Here is a 17,722-nt window from a genome sequence, read left to right as displayed (position 1 = left end):
AGAGTGATCTAACACCACTGCAACTCCACCATATATGTAACATAGATCCTACCGCCCCATTACACCTCCAACAGGTGTCCAATATTGCTGGATCAATTTTGTGTAATCTAACAGGTGTTCTATACCACTGTGTTATAATTTTATAGTTCAGCTCCTGGATTCTACACGACACCGACAGCCGATGCGCGCACGTGAAGGTCCTCACCCACAACTCGGGCCCAACCTCCTTGTGCAATTCCCTTTGCCATTGTACTGTACATCTGAGAGGCCCGTCTCCCACTCCCCCGGACACTATCAAACCGTATATCAAGGAGATAGAATGTGTCGGGCCCTGAGACATAAAACACAACTGTTCAAAAGGAGTGGACATGCGGTACGAGCCCTCCAACCCCAGAGAGCCAATATAACTCCGGAGTTGCAGATACTGCAGCCAGTGCCCCGGCATTTGCCTCCCTTCACCCAGCACCTCTGTCAATGGTAAAATATCTGTCTGGCTGGTCACGTCTCTAATACGAGGCACAGTCCCCCGAGCACCAGAGAAAACTATGGATGTTGAATGTTGTAATTCAGGTGGGAGTCCAGGGTTACCCACCAAGGGGGTTAGTGGTCCAGGAATAGTCGCTAGGCGGAAACGTTTTGCAAAACGCCTCCAGGATCTCACAATAGTGTATAGTGTCGGAGATATATCCAATTTCCCGAGGTTGATACAGTATGGTAGCCAAAAGACTCCCAAACACATGCTAGGGGATGATTCATATTCAATGTCCACACAGAGTTTGGTTGTCCTATTATGGAATATATCCAGGACACAGTTTCCAATAGTCACCGCATGATATGCTCGCAGGTCAGGCAGGCCCGCACCCCTGTCCTCCCTACGTCGGACTAACTGAGCATGGCTAATACGAGAGCGCCCCCTATGCCATACAAATTTTCTCATTATTTTATGTAGACCCAGAAAAAAGGACCCCTCCAAATCCCATGGTATAGTCTGGAAAATATATAGTATTTTAGGTAGGATGTCCATCTTAAGGGCATTAATTCTCCCAAACCATGACAGTGGTAAACGATACCAGGCCTTCGTCTCTTTCTCTATCAAACCCCGAAGTGGCAGGAAATTAAGATCGAATAATTTCTGAGGGTCAGCTGGGATGTGAACCCCCAGGTATTTAATGGAATGTTTATTCCAGCGAAAAGGGAAACTGGTTCTAAGTTGCTCCACCTCACTATCCTGGATATTTATGTTAAGTAGTTCTGATTTCTGTAAGTTAACCTTGAAGTTACTCAGCCTCCCAAATATTTCAAACTCCTCTAAAACAGATGGCAAACTGACCCTTGGTGAAGTCACATACATTAAGAGGTCATCCGCAAATATAGCCAGTTTATGTTCCGTATGACCCACCTGAATCCCCTTAATTGACTGGTTATGTCTGAGAGCATTAGCTAACGTCTCCATTACCAGGATATATAGGTATGGGGAAAGTAGACACCCCTGTCGTGTCCCGTTTTTAATTGAGAACGGTGTCGACAACTGACCATTTATTCGCACTCTAGCTGATGGATCATGGTAAAGAGCCATAATCCAATTCCTCATCCTCTGTCGTATACCTATTGCCTCTAATGTAGCCTCTAGAAATCCCCAGTGAACTCTATCAAAAGCCTTCTCTGCATCGACTGATAACAGACATAAAGGGATCCCCCTGGCACTGGCCTTTGAAATCAAAGATATTGTCTTAATAGTATTATCCCTGGCTTCCCTGCCCGGGACAAAACCCACCTGCTCTCTATGTATCAAATGCGGGATAAATGGATTAAATCTAAGTGCTATCATTTTAGAGTATATTTTAATGTCCACATTGATTAAAGAAATCGGCCGAAAGTTGGAGCATAGTGAGTGATCTTTACCCTCTTTGGGAATTACAGTAATGAGAGCCTGTGTAGCATGAAACGGAAAGTGGCATGTTTGTGAGATACAATTAAATGCCTTCCCCATGAGCGGAGCACATATATCCTGACATGTTTTATAAAACCTAGGCGTAAACCCATCTGGCCCCGGGCATTTACCTATTTTTAGGTTCTAAATAGCCCCCTTTAATTCTATTTCTGAGAAGTCTTGTTCCAAATTGTCTAGTATTTCTTCCTGTAAGATCCCAGGTGAATGTCTCTCCAGATATTCTACCATATGTTGCTTTGATGTTGAGGCGTTATTCCCTTGCTGGGTTAGATTATATAAGTTAGAGTAGTATTTTCTAAATTCCTCTAATATCTCTGTTGTAGAATGTACCAAAGTTCCCACTGAGGAGTTTATACTAAAAATCGGGGTCTGTATGAGTCTAGGGTGTAAGGATCTTGCCAGTAGCCGTCCACTCTTATCCCCATATTCAAAGTAATGCTTACGTATCCTATCTCTTATACACAGGGACTTTTGTTCTAGTATCACTAGAGCCTGTTGCCTCAAGGCTGAAATTTCGGTCCTGAGTGTGTCACTAGCAGCCGCTTTGTTAGCCGTCTCTTTAATCCCCAACAATGACAATATATCTGATAGTTTTTGGGTCCTCTCCCTTTTCAGTCTAGCCCCATGAGTTATGAAAATCCCCCTCAGTACACATTTAAGGGCTTCCCATTTGATAGGTTCCGGTGTGGGATCCTGGGCATGGTCTATCGGAAAGGACTTAACCACCTCCTTAATAGCCAGCATACATATCTCGTCCTTCAGAAGGTTGTCATTAAGTTTCCATGAGTAGCCCTTATGTCCTCCTTTCCTCTGTACCCCCAGTTCTCCAAATACTGGCGCATGATCAGACCATAAGATCGTATCTATTGAACAGCCAGGTGTATTGTCCAACAAGTCATGAGAAATAAACAAATGGTCTAGTCTTGAGTAACTGTTATGAACCACCGAATAATAACTATAGTCTCTGACCTCGGGATGAAGCACTCGCCACATGTCCACTAATTTGAGGGCCAACAGTTCCTTCCTCAACCTACGCAGCGCCGGGAGAGAGATCGAGGACCTACCCGACGACGAGTCCACTTTAGGGTCCAACGTGAGATTGAAGTCTCCACCCAGTATGATGCGAGAACCATCCGCGAACCCTGCCAGCGAACGCAGAACCCCGGAGCCGAAGTTCACCTGCCCCTGATTTGGAAAATACACATTAGCCAACGTATATACAGAGTTCTGTATGGTAACCTTGATAAATATGTATCGCCCCTCCGGGTCTATCTTCATATCTACAATCCCTGGCTGGAACGACCTGTGCAAAGCAATGGATACCCCGCACGCCTTGCGTGAGGGATGAGGACAGTGGAACCAGGCCGGGTAAAACTTAGACACACATTTGGGTGTATTGGTAGCCACAAAGTGCGTCTCCTGAAACATAATTATTTTTACTTTGTTCTTATGGAAACGGTATAACACCTGTCTCCTTTTTTCGGGTTTGTTCAAGCCCCTAGCGTTATAGGTGCAAAATGTTAGTTCCGACATCCGAGCAGCAGAACAAGGCACACAGGTAGAATAGGTAAAAAGACAAGGAAAGAGAGAAAGAGAAGGCGGAGAAGAGAACACACACTAATAAAAACAAATGTAAGAAGAAAATAAACAGGAGGTTATCCAAAAATGACAACCTCAATGAAATTCCTAATACGGACTTAAGTCTAAAGCAGCACTAAACTGCAATCCCTAGGTGAGGTAACGCGGTTGCACATGACGGACGGCGAGCTCCTTACTGCCCGGCGTGTGCAGGTGAGACCTCCCAGGTCTTTTAATAACAGAGACTAAGATCAGTATAAACATCTTAAAACATTCAACATTTGTCATAAAGCATAGGTCAAATAGAGAACAATAATTCAGAGCAAAAAGACTATCCCCCCATGGCCCAAGGCCCCTACTGAAGGCAAATCCCAGTCCAACCATTTCCAGAACAGCAAACCAAGGTTTCAGAGGATCAACACCACCAGACCAGACAAAGACTTTCAAGTGATCTCTCTATGTTCATGAAGCCGATGGCCGTTGGCCATTTCCTGTCTGCCTCTGTCGCGGCGAAACCGATTGCCATTGTTCCATAGAAGGCAAAGGCTTCGGATTGCTCATAACTGGCCAGTCTGGTAGCTTAATCTTAGGTATTTCCATTATTTCAAGAAACTTTGATAGGTCTCCCATATGGCGAAAGATTGCTGTTTTCCCCTTTCTCTTGGCTATAAGTTGAAAGGGATAGCCCCAGCGGTACTGGATGTTATTGTCTATGAGAACTTTCAGCAGGGGCTTCAGGGCTCTGCGAAGCTGCAGTGTTCTGCGGGACAGGTCTGGCAGCACAATAAGAGGAGAGTCTTTATATAACAGAGAGCCTTTATCCCTGATTCCTTTCAAGATTGCCTCTTTTTCCTTATAGAAATGGATTCTACAGATGACATCTCTAGGTCTAGCCGGGTCAGTGGGCTTTGGGCCCAGAGCCCGGTGTATACGGTCTATTTCAATCTTATCTTTATTCTGTAAAATGTCTCCAAAAAATTTCTGGGCCCATTTTTCCAGTTGAGGCGGCTCCACTTCTTCACTGAGGCCCCGTATGCGCAGATTATTTTGTCTATGCCTATTCTCAATGTCATCTAAATGAGTAAGAATATCACTTATCTGTGATGAGTGGTCCTGCAGGACTTGATGATGAGAATGTAGCTGGTGATAAAACTGATCTTGTGCGGCTTCTATATCTGCAATACGATGGCCAATCTGCTTGATCTCCTCTTTCAGACAGCCCATGTCCTGCTTATGAGACGCCTCTAGTTTACCCAGCAGGGCATCCATCTCTTGCCTAGTAGGAATGGCCCTAATGTGTGCTTTCCAGTCCCAGTCCTCATCTGGCTGGGCCATCTCAGAGGGCATATCGCTCCCACAGGCAGCAGAGTGGGAGGGCAGCGGCGGTGAATTGCGCCTATTTTGTTGTATAGGGCGCTGGGCTCTTTCCCCATATCCGGGTGGGGTGGTGTCCTGATTTATGTCCTCTGTTATAGCACCCATTCCCTTCTTCTGCCCGTTACCTGCCGCCCCTCTGCCGCGCCTATCCTCCATCTCCGTCTCCCGCTGGGCGCGCGGAGCTCCGTCCGGCGCCATCTTGGCTGATGTCTCTCCGGGCTGCAGCCTCGTGGATTGACCCATATAACGGGTGATTTCGCCTCCCTCTCTGTTCAGCGGCGCCGAGACTGACGACGACCGTCTCCCACGCACCATCCTGAGTTCTCCGGTATCAGTATTGTGTCTCTGCGGTTAGTAAGCCGGGATTACGCTGGAGCTCAGTCTCTTTGCGTCCTATCCCGCCATAGGCAAGCCACGCCCCCCCAGAAAGGTTTTTTTAGGGGTTGTGTTGGTTTGTTATTCCTACATTTGAAATAAAGTTAATTATAAATTAGTTTTTGGTTTAGTTTCAGGTACTTTCGGGGTTCCTTTCCATGGGACGAAGCTTCTTGCTGGCGTAGGCAATTACCCTTTCTTTGCCTTTCTGTACCTGGGACAACATAGCTCCCAGTCCCACATTGCTGGCATCCGTGTACAGTGGAACGGTTGGTCATATTCAGGGTAGGCCAGTACCTCATCTCTCATGAGAGCCAACTTCAACCGAGCGAAGGATCCCTCCAGCCTGTCGTTCCAGTCAAATGGGGTGTTCTTTCCCCTGATTTTCTTAGATTGGCCCACTAACAGGTATTGCAGTGGTGCGGCTATCTTAGTGAAGTCTTTGATAAATCTTCTGTAGTAGCCTACCAACCCGAGGAACTGCCGGACTTCATGGATGTTGCTGGGCTGCGGCCAGTCTCATCACGGTGACCTTATCAGGGTCTGGTGCCTCTCCTTCAGCGCTTACCAAATGGCCCAGGTACTGTACCTTGGATATCAACAGGTGACATTTAGATGGTTTTACCTTTAGGCCAAAGTTGGACAGAGCTTCAAAAACCTCGACCAGGTGTTTCAGGTGGTCCTCATAAGTCTTGGAGAAGATGATGACATCATCCAGGTACAACAAGATGGTTTTGAAATTCCTGTGCCCGAGACAGCACTCCATCATCCTCTGAAATGTTCCTGGTGCGTTGCACAGTCTGAACGGCATGTAGTTGAATTCAGAGAGACCCATCGGTGTTGTGAAGGCTGTCTTTTCCTTATCCACTTCTACTACGGGAGCCTGCCAGTACCCACTGGTGAGATCCAAGGTGGAAAAGTAGTTAGCAGATTTTAAAGCAGCTAATGGCTTCTATTCTGGGCAAAGGGTATGCATCCTTGTGTGTTTATCTGCCTGTAATCAACACACATTCTCATTGTGCCATCCTTTTACCTGACGAGAACTAGTGGAGCTGCCCAGGGGCTGCAACTATCTCGGATTACCCCAGCCTCCTTCATCTCTTGTAGCATACTTTTGGCACGCTGGTAATGAGCTGGAGGTACAGGCCGGTACCTCTCTTTAATGGGCGGATGATCTCCCGTGGGGATATGATGTTGAACCCCTTTTACCTGCCCAAAATCTAGTGGGTGTTTACTGAATACCCGTTCATACTCATGGACCACCCGGTTCACCCCTTGTTTTTGGTGTGATGGGGTAGAGTCTGTGCCCACGTGTAACTTCTGGCACCAATCCTCCAACTGTCCTGCAGAGCCATTGTCCTCTGCCTGGTCTGATGGGACCAAGGGTTCTGTCGCCTGTACTACATTATTATCAACAGTAAACAGTTTGGCAAGTGTGGCATATCTGGTTAAGTGGAGCTCTTTCTCTCCACAGTTAAGGAGACGAACTGGTACCCTCCCCTTGCGGACATCAACCACCCCTCTGGCTGTCAGGATTGTGGGCCTGCTGTCTGAATATACAGGTTCTACCAGGGCCTGGTAGTCTTTACCTCTGAGGCCAATTGCTGCACGACACCATATTAACATTTCACTTCTGGGAGGTATTGCAATGGGGATCGGATAACTCACTCTGACAAGGCCAATTTCTCCACCAGACATTTCTACCTGTTGTCTCTGCACCACAGCTCTGATTTCCTTTTGCAGGACATGTTGCTCGCTGGAACCAGCAGTTTCGGCCACCTGTTGTAACAATAACAATAACCTCTGCAAGACAATTTTCAATGACATTAGTACCTATGGTCATCATGGGGTTACATTCATGTTGGTCAATATCCACAATCGCCAGTCCTTGGGCCTTCAATTCTACCCACCCCACTTTAATGGTGACCTCCCTGTACTGCACCTGTGGCAAAGGCTGACCATTACTGGCTACTATTGTCAAATCGCTATCTGGTCGCGGGTAATGTCTGTGTCAACCCAATACCGTTTATAGATGATGTAAGGCATAGTCGTCACTTGAGAGCCAGTGTCCAATAAAGAGTTCATCGGGATGCCGTCAATCACAATGGGGAGGACCGGCCTTCCTCCGACGTGCTTGACTCGCCAATTTTGTGTGCCTGGTCGTCCTACTACTGGGGGTTGGCCCTCTGCCCCAGGGGTCGCTCGTTTAAATGGCAGTACCTTGCAATGTGTCCTGGCTGGTTGCAGCGGCGGCAGATGGGTCGTCCGTCCTGATGATAGTGCAGCGCCCCAGAGTCCTGGTCGTTGCAGTACTGTGGCTCCGCCACTATGGGGAGCTACGGTGCGTCCGATGGCACTGAAGGAGTTCATCTGATCAGGTATCACAGACACCAATACATTTCACAGCTGGGCCTCCGGGGGGAGCTAAGGGTGCTATTCATTAGGCCACTCCCCACCATAGTGGGTAAACTGGGGGTCAGGCAGGAAGTTAGATCAGAAAAGCTGACTGGATTGGACGAAGCAACACTCAGTGGCAGAGGGTGTTGTGGAGGAAGAGACAGTAGGGTCTCTGTCAGGGGTGGGATCCTGACAGAGGCTTGGCATTGGAAAGAACGTAACGGGTCCGCGCCAGCTCCGGGAAGCGGCGGGGCCCAAGGAAGGACTAGAAGCGAGATAGATTGTGCTGAGTGAGAAACGAGATCAAGCGATAGGAGAATTCCAGTAGGGGTCGTGCTGTAAGACCGTAGCAACACCCTACTGAGGCGCACTACCGGTGGCCGGAACGCCGAGGGAGTATTATAACATTCAGCTTCAAGCAATACTCTAAACAGCGGCAGGACAGTCAGTTTAAGGCGGGCTGTCTAACACATATCACCTATGAAGTCTTGGGAGGCAATTGCGGGAGAGGGGCGTCTCTAGGGTCCCGGAAGAACTCCAGGCCTACCCGACAAACGGGTGCCGTTCTAACCGTAACATCAGGAAGGGACGGACGATTAGAAGAACATCATTTAATCGAGTTGTGAGGGAACTTAAGAAACAGACACAACAGTTGTGGGGTACTTTCCGTAAGCACAGCAGGGGAGGACTACAACACATAGCGCTAAGAAGGAAGGCACCGATTTCCACCTGTGAAGAGAACTCTGGAAGTGCCATTGGACCGGCCGGACTTGCGCAGCCTGGTGAACCGTATTCTGGACTGAGGACTCAGAGATCTCCAGTAAAGAGGTAAAGAGACTGCAACCTGGTGTCCTCGTTATTTACCGCGACCTGCACCCCACAACTGCACCGTTACAACAACACTTATTGCACCGGACGTCCCCCACTGACAGACAGGGCCACGGACCGGGTCTAGCCACCGTGACAACCCCAGGACTGAGACCTAGAGGCTCGGCTCCGGGTACCCCTCGGCCCTGCGGCGGTGTGGGGGCGCTCCAACTTGGCGTCACGAACAGGATCTACTTAAGCCTGAAGAATCAGGTCATGTGTGCCTAGGAACTGTGATTTACTGTGCTTGGACTGTATTATGTTGCAAAGACTGTGTCCCGACATTCCCCGCCAAAATCGCCGCCATTATAACACTATGTGGCGCGCAGGGAGCATGGGGCGTGTCCTCGTGGGCGTAGCTTGGAAGAGTGACGCGAAAATGGAACCCGCCCCTCACCGTTATTACTATGTCCAGAGAATATGCCCATCAAGGAGAAGGGCCCGCCTCCTAGTGTGGGATGGTGGAGGAGAGAAAGGCCGCCCTCCGGACGAGGAGGGGCAAGAACTGCTGGAGACCACGAGGCAGAATCCGATTGGCAGCATGGAGCGCGGAAGCCACCCCGGAGAGGGAGAGAAGGCCTGTGCTAGGATCTACCAATGGGAGCCGGCGGAGTCTTTACCAGGCTGCATCACCAACCAGGAAATCCTTGGGGCGGAAGTAGAGGAGCTGTGCCGGCAGTTCCGGAGTCTGTGCCAGCGAGCAACCACCCCTGGTGAGGAGCCGCACCAAGCATCGATCTCACCGTCGACTACAGAGGAGACCAACACCGGAGATACGGCGGGAGCAGGTAACGGCGCCGACCCAGGCGTGGCGATTGAGGAGCCCCTGCTGGTGGATGTAGACTCGCCTCCACCACGACCACCCGGACGGGTGTGTAGCCGCATTGAATGCGAGAGGCCCTGGGAAACTCTGCAGACGGCCGATTGCCCCCTACGGCCCATCAAACAACCCACGCAGCTCCAGGGAGAATGGGTGACCTTCAAATGGACCCGCGCAGCCAATACCAATCTGATGGGGTTTCCAGGGGATGCCCAAGAGGAGGGGGAGAGTATCGAAGTCATCCGCCAGAGGGAGTACCGCCAACAGCTGCGCCAGCAAGAGGAAGAGTGGGCCCGCAAGAAGGAGCTCCGGCGTCAGGCTGAGCGAGAGAAGGACCTTCTGAATAAAGCCCAGGTCCGGCAAGTTGCTGAGGAGAACTGGGGGCCGCAGCGCTATGGCGTGATCAATACTTTCAAGCTGCAGGGAGGTTGGGGCTTCAATAAGGAGCCCGGTCTTGCCTTGGAAGTGTTTGTAAACCGGCGGGATGTAGAGGCGCATCTCATTGAAGGACACCCAGGTCGGGATCTTTACCCAGGAGACCGAGTTCGGTACACCCGCCACTGGGGGGATAAGGGGTGGTATGCCCTGCACGTACACAAGTACAAGCCGGAAGTGACCGTACCATCCTCTGATGATTCATCAAAGCCGGTGGTTATTGCCCCGATCTCACTGTGCGCCAAATGCCTGCGGGCCATCACTCCAAGGAGAACCGTGAGTACCCAGACTCCTATCCAGGGTGCGGACGCCCTCTATGTGGTGGCGGGGGGAGACCGGTACTCGCGGAAGCAGCCCCCAGACTTAACAGAATAAACCTCGATAACATGAATCTGTAAATAGTTACTGTACTGCTGCTACAACCCGTAAGGATTAGGGGGTGAGTCCTTATAGGAGCCAAGTAGAGCCGGCTCGGTGTTCTCAAACTGAAAGAAATGTTATGTTCTATACTGTGTATAGTAGTTGAAAAGGCAGTAGGCCCTGGCTGAACGGGGCGGTCCTGTAACTGAAAGGAGAGGCAGTAGGTCTGGTGCCGATAGGACAGGCGGTCCTGCAGATTTAAAGAAGGAGAATGAAAACGTTAAAATACCTTATAATGTGATTATAGGAAGGTCTTTAGTGGACTAAGAGTGTATATCCTTAAAGGCAAAGTTAAATTATTGTTTAGCAATTTTGCACTTAGTAGAATACCCGGTTGGGTAACAGGAGTTATTTATAGCCTGTAAATTATAATGTTGATTATGTTTGTAACGTTCAAGTGTCCTCACCTCCCATAAAGGGAAGCTTGTTCAAATATGCTTATTGTTATTGCACTCAACAAAATTGTATGTCTTTTTGCTAACTTGTATTGTTGTTTTCTTCCCAGTCCCGGAGTACTGTGTTTAACCAGGGGGGAGTGCAGCGCCCCAGAGTCCTGGTTGTTGCAGTACTGTGGCTCCACCACTATGGGGAGCTACGGTGCGTCCGATGGCACTGAAGGAGTTCATCTGATCAGGTATCACAGACACCAATAAATTTCACAGCTGGGCCTCCGGGGGGAGCTAAGGGTGCTATTCATTAGGCCACTCCCCACCATAGTGGGTAAACTGGGGGTCAGGCAGGAAGTTAGATCAGAAAAGCTGACTGGATTGGACGAAGCAACACTCAGTGGCAGAGGGTGTTGTGGAGGAAGAGACAGTAGGGTGTTGTGAATTTGCTTTTTGGCTCCCTCTAGTGGTTACTAGTTTTTTGACTCTGGTTTTTCTGTCATTCCTTTTATCCTCACCTGGGTCGTTAGTTCAGGGGTGTCGCTATATAAGCTTCCTGGACCTTCAGTTCTATGCCTGGCAACGTGGAAATCAGAGCTAATCTTTTGTGCTCTGGTCTTCTGATCCTGGTTCCTGCTTTTGAAAGCTAAGTCTGCTTCCTTGCTTTTTGCTTCTGTTTTGTTTTGTATTTTTGTCCAGCTTGTTCTAAATCTGTATCCTGACCTTGGCTGGAAGCTCTAGGGGGCTGGTGTTCTCCCCCCGGACCGTTAGACGGTTCGGGGGTTCTTGAATTTCCAGAGTGGATTTTGTTAGGGTTTTTGTTGACCATATAAGTTATCTTGCTATATTCGGCTATTAGTAAAGCGGGCCTCTCTTTGCTAAATCCTGGTTCATTTCTGTGTTTGTCATTTCCTCTTACCTCACCGTTATTATTTGTGGGGGGCTTCTATCCTGCTTTGGGGTCCCTTTCTCTGGAGGCAAGAGAGGTCTTTGTCTTCCTCTTCTAGGGGTAGTTAGATTCTCCGGCTGGCGCGAGTCATCTAGCGATCACCGTAGGCATGATCCCCGGCTACTTCTAGTGTTGGCGTTAGGAGTAGATATATGGTCAATCCAGTTACCACTGCCCTATGAGCTGGATTTTTGCATCTCGCAGACTTACACGTTCCTCTGAGACCCTCGCCATTGGGGTCATAACAGTTTGCCAGGCCAATATTAAATGTGTAATGCATTGCAAAAGAGGGATTATAAGAAAGAAAATTCTGAGTTTTTTTTTCCCTCTCTCTTTTTTTTTTTTTTCTTTTCCCCTTTACCTCAGAGTGGCTTATGCTTGCTGCAGACATGAATGTCCAGACCTTGATTACAAGTGTGGACCAGCTGGCTACTCGTGTGCAGGGCATACAAGACTATGTTATCAGAAATCCTAGGTCAGAACCTAAGATACCGATTCCTGAACTGTTTTCCGGAGACCGGTTTAAGTTTAGGAATTTCAGGAATAATTGCAAATTGTTTTTGTCCCTGAGACCCTGTTCATCTGGAGACTCCGCTCAGCAAGTAAAAATTGTTATTTCGTTCTTACGGGGCGACCCTCAAGATTGGGCTTTTTCGTTGGCGCCAGGAGATCCGGCATTGGCTGATATTGATGCGTTTTTTCTGGCGCTCGGTTTACTTTATGAGGAACCCAATCTTGAGATTCAGGCAGAAAAGGCCTTGCTGGCTATGTCTCAGGGCCAGGACGAGGCTGAAGTGTATTGCCAAAAATTTCGGAAATGGTCCGTGCTGACACATTGGAACGAGTGTGCACTGGCCGCTAATTTCAGAAATGGCCTTTCTGATGCCATTAAGAATGTTATGGTGGGTTTTCCCATTCCCACAGGTCTGAATGATTCCATGGCCCTGGCTATTCAAATTGACCGGCGGTTGCGGGAGCGCAAAACCGCAAATTCCCTCATGGTGTTGTCTGAACAGACACCTAATTCGATGCAATGTGATAGAAAAACCGCAAATTCCCTCATGGTGTTGTCTGAACAGACACCTGATTTAATGCAATGTGATAGAATCCTGACTAGAAATGAGCGGAAAATTCATAGACGCCGGAATGGCTTGTGCTACTACTGTGGTGATTCTACACATGTTATCTCAGCATGCTCTAAACGTATAACTAAGGTTGTTAGTCCTGTCACCGTTGGTAATTTGCAACCTAAATTTATTCTGTCTGTAACTCTGATTTGCTCACTGTCATCTTATCCTGTCATGGCGTTTGTGGATTCAGGTGCTGCCCTGAGTCTTATGGATCTGTCATTTGCTAAGCGCTGTGGTTTTATTCTTGAACCATTAGAAAATCCTATCCCTCTTAGGGGTATTGATGCTACGCCATTGGCAGCAAATAAACCGCAGTATTGGACACAGGTTACCATGTGCATGACTCCTGAACACCGCGAGGTGATACGTTTTCTTGTTCTACATAAAATGCATGATTTGGTTGTTTTGGGGCTGCCATGGTTACAGACCCATAATCCAGTCCTGGACTGGAAGGCTATGTCAGTGTCTAGTTGGGGCTGTCGTGGTATTCATGGGGATTCCCTGCCTGTGTCTATTGCTTCTTCTACGCCTTCGGAAGTTCCGGAGTATTTGTCTGATTATCAGGATGTCTTTAGCGAGTCCAGGTCCAGTGCATTGCCTCCTCATAGGGAATGTGACTGTGCAATAGATTTGATTCCAGGCAGCAAATTTCCTAAGGGAAGACTGTTTAATCTGTCGGTACCTGAGCATACCGCTATGCGTTCATATATCAAGGAGTCTCTGGAGAAAGGACATATCCGTCCGTCTTCTTCCCCTCTTGGTGCGGGATTCTTTTTTGTGGCAAAAAAGGACGGATCTTTGAGGCCTTGTATTGACTATCGGCTTTTAAATAAGATCACTGTCAAATTTCAGTATCCTTTGCCGTTGTTGTCAGACTTGTTCGCCCGGATTAAAGGTGCCAAGTGGTTCACCAAGATAGACCTTCGTGGTGCGTACAACCTTGTGCGCATTAAGCAAGGAGATGAATGGAAAACCGCATTCAATACGCCCGAAGGTCATTTTGAGTACTTGGTGATGCCTTTTGGGCTCTCTAATGCGCCTTCAGTTTTTCAGTCCTTTATGCATGACATTTTCCGGAAGTATCTGGATAAATTTTTGATCGTTTATCTGGATGATATCCTGGTTTTTTCTGATAATTGGGACTCGCATGTGGAGCAGGTCAGGATGGTCTTTAAGATTTTGCGTGAAAATTCTTTGTTTGTCAAGGGCTCAAAGTGTCTCTTTGGTGTACAGAAGGTTCCCTTTTTGGGGTTCATTTTTTCCCCTTCTGCTGTGGAGATGGACCCAGTCAAGGTCCGAGCTATTCTTGATTGGACTCAGCCCTCGTCAGTTAAGAGTCTTCAGAAGTTCTTGGGTTTCGCTAACTTCTACCGTCGTTTTATCGCTAATTTTTCTAGCATTGTGAAACCTTTGACGGATATGACCAAGAAGGGCTCCGATGTAGCTAACTGGGCTCCTGCTGCCGTGGAGGCTTTCCAGGAGTTGAAACGCCGGTTTACTTCGGCGCCTGTGTTGTGCCAGCCTGATGTCTCACTTCCCTTTCAGGTTGAGGTGGATGCTTCAGAGATTGGAGCAGGGGCCGTTTTGTCGCAGAGAGGCCCTGGTTGCTCTGTTATGAGACCTTGTGCCTTTTTCTCTAGGAAGTTTTCGCCTGCTGAGCGAAATTATGATGTGGGCAATCGGGAGTTGTTGGCCATGAAGTGGGCATTTGAGGAGTGGCGTCATTGGCTCGAGGGTGCTAAGCATCGTGTGGTGGTCTTGACTGATCACAAAAATCTGATGTATCTCGAGTCTGCTAAACGCCTTAATCCTAGACAGGCCCGCTGGTCATTGTTTTTCTCCCGTTTTGACTTTGTGGTCTCGTATTTACCAGGTTCTAAGAATGTGAAGGCCGATGCTCTCTCTAGGAGCTTTGTGCCTGATGCTCCTGGAGTCACTGAACCTGTTGGCATTCTTAAGGAGGGAGTTATCTTGTCTGCTATTTCTCCGGATCTGCGACGTGTGTTGCAGAGATTTCAGGCTGGTAGGCCTGATTCTTGTCCACCTGACAGATTGTTTGTGCCTGATAAGTGGACCAGCAGAGTCATTTCCGAGATTCATTCCTCGGTGTTGGCAGGGCACCCGGGAATTTTCGGCACCAGAGACCTGGTGGCCAGATCCTTTTGGTGGTCTTCCTTGTCAAGGGATGTGCGGTCATTTGTGCAGTCCTGTGGGACTTGTGCTCGAGCTAAGCCTTGCTGTTCTCGTGCCAGCGGGTTGCTCTTGCCCTTGCCAGTCCCGAAGAGACCTTGGACACACATCTCCATGGATTTCATTTCTGATCTTCCAGTGTCTCAGGGCATGTCTGTTATCTGGGTGATATGTGATCGCTTCTCCAAGATGGTCCATTTGGTTCCTTTGCCTAAGCTGCCTTCCTCTTCCGATCTGGTCCCTGTGTTTTTCCAGAACGTGGTTCGTTTACACGGCATCCCTGAGAATATTGTGTCAGACAGAGGATCCCAGTTCATCTCCAGATTCTGGCGATCCTTTTGTGGTAGGATGGGCATTGATTTGTCGTTTTCGTCCGCTTTTCATCCACAAACTAATGGACAGACGGAGCGGACTAATCAGACTCTAGAGGCTTATTTGAGGTGTTTTGTCTCTGCTGATCAGGACGATTGGGTGACCTTCTTGCCGTTGGCTGAGTTTGCCCTTAATAATCGGGCTAGTTCCGCTACCTTGGTTTCGCCATTTTTCTGCAACTCTGGTTTCCACCCTCGCTTTTCCTCGGGTCATGTGGAGCCTTCTGACTGTCCTGGGGTGGATTCTGTGGTGGATAGGTTGCAGCGGATCTGGAATCATGTGGTGGACAACTTGAAGTTGTCACAGGAGAAGGCTCAGCGTTTTGCCAACCGCCGTCGCGGTGTGGGTCCCCGACTTCGGGTTGGGGATTTGGTGTGGCTTTCTTCTCGCTTTGTTCCTATGAAGGTCTCCTCTCCAAAGTTTAAACCTCGCTTCATTGGTCCTTACAAGATATTGGAAATCCTTAATCCTGTGTCCTTTCGCCTGGATCTTCCTGTGTCATTTGCCATTCACAACGTGTTTCATAGATCCTTGTTGCGGCGGTACGTTGTGCCTGTGGTTCCTTCTGCTGAGCCTCCTGCTCCGGTGTTGGTTGAGGGCGAGCTGGAGTACGTGGTGGAGAAGATCTTAGATTCTCGTCTCTCCAGGCGGAGGCTTCAGTACCTGGTCAAGTGGAAGGGCTATGGTCAGGAGGATAATTCCTGGGTGGTCGCCTCTGATGTACATGCGGCCGATTTGGTTCGTGCCTTTCACGCCGCTCATCCTGATCGCCCTGGTGGTCTTGGTGAGGGTTCGGTGACCCCTCACTAAGGGGGGGGGTACTGTTGTGAATTTGCTTTTTGGCTCCCTCTAGTGGTTACTAGTTTTTTGACTCTGGTTTTTCTGTCATTCCTTTTATCCTCACCTGGGTCGTTAGTTCAGGGGTGTCGCTATATAAGCTTCCTGGACCTTCAGTTCTATGCCTGGCAACGTGGAAATCAGAGCTAATCTTTTGTGCTCTGGTCTTCTGATCCTGGTTCCTGCTTTTGAAAGCTAAGTCTGCTTCCTTGCTTTTTGCTTCTGTTTTGTTTTGTATTTTTGTCCAGCTTGTTCTAAATCTGTATCCTGACCTTGGCTGGAAGCTCTAGGGGGCTGGTGTTCTCCCCCCGGACCGTTAGACGGTTCGGGGGTTCTTGAATTTCCAGAGTGGATTTTGTTAGGGTTTTTGTTGACCATATAAGTTATCTTGCTATGTTCGGCTATTAGTAAAGCGGGCCTCTCTTTGCTAAATCCTGGTTCATTTCTGTGTTTGTCATTTCCTCTTACCTCACCGTTATTATTTGTGGGGGGCTTCTATCCTGCTTTGGGGTCCCTTTCTCTGGAGGCAAGAGAGGTCTTTGTCTTCCTCTTCTAGGGGTAGTTAGATTCTCCGGCTGGCGCGAGTCATCTAGCGATCACCGTAGGCATGATCCCCGGCTACTTCTAGTGTTGGCGTTAGGAGTAGATATATGGTCAATCCAGTTACCACTGCCCTATGAGCTGGATTTTTGCATCTTGCAGACTTACACGTTCCTCTGAGACCCTCGCCATTGGGGTCATAACAGTAGGGTCTCTGTCAGGGGTGGGATCCTGACAGAGGCTTGGCATTGGAAAGAACGTAACGGGTCCGCGCCAGCTCCGGGAAGCGGCGGGGCCCAAGGAAGGACTAGAAGCGAGATAGATTGTGCTGAGTGAGAAACGAGATCAAGCGATAGGAGAATTCCAGTAGGGGTCGTGCTGTAAGACCGTAGCAACACCCTACTGAGGCGCACTACCGGTGGCCGGAACGCCGAGGGAGTATTATAACATTCAGCTTCAAGCAATACTCTAAACAGCGGCAGGACAGTCAGTTTAAGGCGGGCTGTCTAACACATATCACCTATGAAGTCTTGGGAGGCAATTGCGGGAGAGGGGCGTCTCTAGGGTCCCGGAAGAACTCCAGGCCTACCCGACAAACGGGTGCCGTTCTAACCGTAACATCAGGAAGGGACGGACGATTAGAAGAACATCATTTAATCGAGTTGTGAGGGAACTTAAGAAACAGACACAACAGTTGTGGGGTACTTTCCGTAAGCACAGCAGGGGAGGACTACAACACATAGCGCTAAGAAGGAAGGCACCGATTTCCACCTGTGAAGAGAACTCTGGAAGTGCCATTGGACCGGCCGGACTTGCGCAGCCTGGTGAACCGTATTCTGGACTGAGGACTCAGAGATCTCCAGTAAAGAGGTAAAGAGACTGCAACCTGGTGTCCTCGTTATTTACCGCGACCTGCACCCCACAACTGCACCGTTACAACAACACTTATTGCACCGGACGTCCCCCACTGACAGACAGGGCCACGGACCGGGTCTAGCCACCGTGACAACCCCAGGACTGAGACCTAGAGGCTCGGCTCCGGGTACCCCTCGGCCCTGCGGCGGTGTGGGGGCGCTCCAATAGCAGTCATTGTCTCTT

Source organism: Ranitomeya variabilis, chromosome 6, assembly GCF_051348905.1.
Source record: "Ranitomeya variabilis isolate aRanVar5 chromosome 6, aRanVar5.hap1, whole genome shotgun sequence".
NCBI classification, from domain to species: Eukaryota; Metazoa; Chordata; class Amphibia; order Anura; family Dendrobatidae; genus Ranitomeya; species Ranitomeya variabilis.
The sequence above is the reverse complement of the archived record's forward strand: the minus strand, read 5'-3'. Positions refer to the sequence as shown.